This window comes from Magnolia sinica, chromosome 4 (genome assembly GCF_029962835.1).
Source record: "Magnolia sinica isolate HGM2019 chromosome 4, MsV1, whole genome shotgun sequence".
NCBI lineage: Eukaryota > Viridiplantae > Streptophyta > Magnoliopsida > Magnoliales > Magnoliaceae > Magnolia > Magnolia sinica.
The window spans coordinates 99,926,800-99,932,804 of record NC_080576.1 but is presented as its reverse complement, the minus strand read 5'-3'; the positions used below and the strand labels follow the sequence as shown (position 1 = coordinate 99,932,804).

Genomic DNA, 6,005 nt, shown 5'->3' with positions numbered 1-6,005 from the left:
TCCCACGTAATCGTCAGTGCCACGTTTAGAGCTGAGCGCCTGGACAGGGTGTATTTGGTGCTAGCAAACATGAATGGGGAAAGGATTGGCTACTCCCCCTGCCACCAGCCCCATGGCTGATGGTCGGTGCTCTGTGGGCCCCATCATGATGTATGTGCTTCATCCATTCCGTTCATCCATTTTTACATATCATTTTAAGGTTTTATTCAAAAAAAGATAGGAATATAAGTCGTAAGTGGAACACACCACAGGAAAACAATAGTGATTGGATACCCACCATTAAAATCCTCCTAAGGCCTACTGTACTGTTTATTTGACATCCAATCTCTTGATTATGTCATAAAGACCCAGATGGGAAAAAAATAAAGATCAGCTTGATCCAAAACTTTTATGGCCCCGAAAAAGTTTTTAATGGTCGATGTTCATTCAACACTGTTTTCTGTAATGTGGTCCACTTGAGATTTGGATATACTTCATTTTTTGTCTCATACAATGACATAGAAAAATAGATGTACAAAATAGATGAAACACATACATCATGATGGGGCCCACAGAGCACCGACCACCAGCCAAATCCGTTTCCACATGAATGGCTTCTCTCTTCTTTTTTTTTTCGGGAATTTCACCGCATAATTCCTCAGGGAAATGGATTTTAACAGATGATACTTCTGCCATTTAAAATTTCCCTGGAGGTGCTTATGTAAGGATAAAATTACAAAAGTATTATTATTATTTTTTTTTTCATTTCTTTAAAATAGCAAAACTCAAGACTCGTGGGTCCCCATGATATGTGTAAAACATCCAACACTATAAAACATATGCACCAAACCATGGTCATAACATGAACAAAACATCAGTCTTATCGGCAATTGGGCTGCACTTGAATAGAATTAGCCCCACCTTACTATTATGTCTATCATATGTTTAGTTCATATCTAATAATAACGTTGGTATTTTGGATAGGTTGGATGTGGGATACATGCCACATGTGCTATAACTTTTAATTTTTCACTTCGATGAAAAGAAAAGGCAAAAGAGGATAATAATGTAATTTTCACTGAAGACACTATTTGGTAAAATCCAGTTCCTTAAAGAATATTGTGGTAAAAATACTTTTTTAACAAAAATAAAAATTCATTTTAATAAATGAAAGTCAAAACCAAAGCCAAAGGTTCACCTCTTGTGACCCTCAATCTATTGACCCTCACTATAGGTGGTGTTCAATGCAGCATGAATTATAATGAATTTGTTAAACATGATTAGTTTGAGATTATCTTCTAAAAAAAGTGTCCCATTCTAATTCATAATTCAAAAACTTGAAAACTTAAGTCGGTTTGATGTTCGTGACTCAACTCAATATTTACTAAATTAAGATATTATAGGTAGTTATAAATCTATTTTCAATTTAAATAAAACAAAATTGCAAAGGTATGTCGCAATAATTTTACCATTGCAAATTTAATAATCTTATGTTTTTAGAAAAATAAAAGGATTGAAAATAGGATAAATATATTAAGCCCTTTATTTTTTAGTATTAGTTTTTTTCCTTTGTTTCGATGGTGGGTTTGGTCCTACGATAGAAAGTAGATACGAAGAAACAAACCTTACAATAGATGGGGGTTGCGGATGCGACGACGTGTGAAAATTTATCTTGCGTTTGTGTAGTTGAGATCATAAATGCACTATAACCAAGTCGTTCATTATGATGAAGAGATGTTGTATCTCAATAATAGACTTATTGAGATTAACTGCATTAATGATTTTCTTCGTGAGGGTAAATATATTTTTAAAATAGTGATTATAAGGTGCCTTAACTCTTCAAAAATCATTTCTATTATTTCCTATATGTGATGTTTTGATTTTTTGCTCTAACTCTATATTAGAACCACCATGAGTTAATGTGAATTGGTGCCAATAGTAATTCAAATGATTTTGTGGGTCAACCTGATGAGTCTCTCTCGAAGTAAGCCTAGCCATGTTACACCCAGGTCCATAGCTCAAGTGGTAGATTGAGTGAAAGATACCTCATTTCAACGCTGAGGTCTTGACATTGATCCCCCAGTGGGGGTGGCTAACAGTGAAGTGTGATCATACAGTGGGTGTACTAACAAGCTAACAAAAAATAAAAAAACCCTAGCCATGATCGAAAGCAAATTTCTCACCTTGCTCAAAATCCCCTATACTCAATTACTTATAAGTTTTTGAACTGTTTGATTTATGAGGGCGGCATACTATGTCTGATTTAGGAGGGCAACATATTTGTATGCATTCTTAAATTTGTTAGCTTGCCGCAATTTTATTTTTTTTTTAAAAGGTGGGTTTTGTCAACAGTTGCTATGAATGGTGCTTGATGCTGCATGAATTATCTTAATGGCTTGCATTACATGAGAAAAATTTTATTAGCTCAAAGGTTTGTTTGACTAACAATATAGTACCATCCATTTAGAATAAAAGGAATGAAAAAAAAAAAAATACACATACACGTGTAAATAATATTAAAATTAAATTAAAAAAATAATTAAAATTTTCTATTTGTGAATAATAATATATATAACAATCAAATGATGTTCTTTATCTCTCTCTAATACTTCCTTTTCAAGTAATCCACATAAATCAGTCCATCTCGTTTAAAAATAAATAAAAAATAAAAAATCACCATTTAATCAATTTAATCAGTAGGTGGTGGCCACGGGTCTCCAAATTTTATCAATGGACAAGATTTTACAGCATTCGGATGGTGAGAGTTGCAAACGATGGTATATAACACAAATATCAAAGTAGGCTCAGAGCAGCCTTAGCTAAGAGAGTAAAGTCAATCCAACCACATATCAGGACAGCAGCATCCAAACCATTAATCAACAAGATTAAAGAGACCTATGTCAATCAGAAAATCAAGGGAGAATCCAAACCGTTAATCAACAAGACTAAAGTGACCTAAGCAAATCCAACCACAAAACAAGCAGAACCATTAATCAACAACGTTAATGACTACATGAAATCAGGACCATTAATTAGTAAGATAAATGAAATCAATGGATAGATTTGATTAAAAATGGCAGGGGCCGCGCGAACGCGTGCACTCTCCTACTTGAGGAGATGCTAGGCGAGTGCCCCTCCTAAGTGCAATGGAGGCCACTAACCTAGGCCCTGGGCCTTCCTGATCGCCCAATCAACCCTGTCCAGGTAAGTATGATCCAACGGTCATCATCTCTTCTCTTTTCTAACCCTCACTCCTTTCCCATTATGTAGTCTCTATTCGATGTGGGATTGATACTTAGGCTTCATGTTATGGTATATACTCGTGTACTAAAAACCTGTATGCATTGCATATTCCTAACCGCTCAAACAGTGGGCCACAACATAGAGGAGCCATAAAACAAAATTTATACTCAGATATGTTTTAAATAATCAATTAGTGGACATATAATGAACTGATAAAATGAAATGTACCAAAACAGTCCAGCTAATCAATGGTTAGGATCTTTCCATCAATTTGAAGGGCTAAACATGTATCCAGGGATGAAATTTTCTAAGCTCTCATAAACGAAGAACAAAACCATACACGTTTGCCAGCCTATAAGCATCGCACGTGCAATTCTGCAAAGCGTGTACACATCTGGTCCATGCATAAAGAGGACCTCATGCAAATATCAGGTTGGTACGTTCATCAGATGGGCGATCCTAAACAAAAAAGAATGCACGCTTTAATGGAACTTTCCTGCGGTCCATTCTCAACAGACACGTGTGGACCATCTGATGAATGGATCAAAATGAATATCTATATATGGCCATCTTTCACGTGGGAGCCACCTTATCACGGATCAGATGTCCCAGGTAATCGTTAGTGTCACGTGTACAGGGGCGTCACATGAATGTTTTCTTGTCTAAACAAAAACAAAATTTCGTTTATTGAACAAAATTTTTTTAAAAAACCAAAGACGGAGGGCTCACATCTTGCTGATCCAGACCGTCAATCTAGCGGCCCCCACTATGAGTGATGCTTGATGCAGCATGAATTACGTCAATGGCCTCCAGATATTTGATTATCCAAATGGTGTGGGTTTTGTATTATGGGCCATTAATGGAAGGCCCAGCAAATGGAGGGTCATGATTCCACAATGGCACACCTTTTATAGCTTCTACCTTTGCAGATACATCCATTTTGAGCTTATATTCATCAACGAACGTTGTCTTCAGCCACACGATCTGTTTGAGGTTACTAAATAGGGCCATTAATGGGCCGGGCTCAGGCCAGTAAAAATCAAAATTTGAATACGCCCCACCTATCAGGCCCAGTCAAAAGAGTCCAAAATCCGGCCGAAGCTAACAGCTCTAGCCAAGGCTGTTGACAGCCCTGGTTAATGGTGCATGGTTCGGGTCTATTTGTGGAATTGGTTCTCAAGATGTAATTCTCTCCAATTGCTTCTTATAATTGCTTTTATAAGAAAGAAAAAGTGCATTTATTTGGTAAACATGCATAAGAAAAACAATTTCCCCACAGAGTTCTCAAGATGATGTTTTAAATAATCAATTAGTAGAGATATAATGGACAGATAAAAGGAATGTTCCTAAACAGTCCAATTAATTAGTGGTTAGGATCTTTCCATCAATTTGACTTTGGACCCATGATGATGTATTTCGCATGGTTTGGAGGGTTAAACATGTATCCAGGTCTAAAATTTTCTGAGCTACTGAACTTGGAAACGAAGAACAAAACCATACACATTTGCTAGCCCATGTGCATCGCACGTGCAATTCTGGAAAGTGTGTGAACATCTGATCAATGCATAAAGTGGGTCAGACGGTGAAGACGACGTCATGCAAATATCACGTTGGTACGTACATCAGTTGGACGAATGCAGGCTTTAATGGAACTTCCTGCGGTCCATTCTCAACATACACGTGTGGACCATCTGATGAATGGATCCAAATGAATTACTATATTTGACCACCTTTCACGTGGGAACCACCTTATCATGGATCAGATGTCCCATGTAATCGTCAGTGCCACGTGTAGAGCTGAGCGCGTGTACAGAGTGTATTTGGTGCTAGCAAACATGAATGGGGAACGGATTGGCTACTCCCCGGTGCTCTGTGGGCCCATCATAATGTATGTGCTTCATCCATTCCGTTCATCCATTTTTACATATCATTTTAAGGTTTTATCCAAAAAAATGATGGGAATACAAGTCTGAAGTGGAACACACCACATGAAAACAATAGTGATTGGATACCCACCATTAAAATCCTCCTAAGGCCCACTGTACTGTTTATTTGACATCCAATCTGTTGATTATGTCGTAAAGACCCAAATGAAGGGAAAAAAAAATAAAGATCAGCTTGATACAAAACTTTTATGGCCTCCAAAAAGTTTTTAATGGTCGATGTTCATTCAACACTGTTTTCTGTAATGTGGGCCACTTGAGATTTGGATATATCTCATTTTTGGTCTCATACCATAAAATGACATAGAAAAATAGATGCACGAAATGGATAAAACGCATACATCATGATGGGGCCTATAGAGCACTGACCACCAGCCATTGGCCGGTGGCAGCGGGATTGGCTACTCCCCCTGGCACTAGCCCCGTGGCTGGTGGTCGGTGCTCTGTGGGCCCCACCATGATGTACGTGTTTCATCCATTCCGTTCATCAATTTTAGCAGATAATGTTAGGGCTTGATCCCAAAAATGAGAGGTACATAAATCTCAGGTGCACCACACCACATGAAAACAATAGCGATTAGATATCCTCCATTAAAATCTTCCTAAGGCCCACTGTACTGTTTATTTGACATCCAATCTGTTGATTAGGTCACAAAGTCCCAAATGAAGGGAAAAAACAAATATCAACTTGATCCAAAACTTTTATGGCTCCCAAAAGGTTTTTAATGGTTGAAACTCATTAAACACTATTTCCTTTAATGTGGTCCACTTGAGAATTGGATACAACTCATTTTTGGTCTCGTATTGTAAAATTATCTGTAAAAATAGATGGACAGCATG

At 37.3% G+C, this 6,005-nt stretch overlaps 1 pseudogene; it reads right to left on the bottom strand.

Moving 5' to 3' along the window:
- Positions 1-3,055: 3,055 nt before the first annotated feature.
- Positions 3,056-3,191, bottom strand: LOC131244784 (U1 spliceosomal RNA; annotated as a pseudogene).
- Between the last annotated feature and the right edge of the window lie 2,814 nt (positions 3,192-6,005).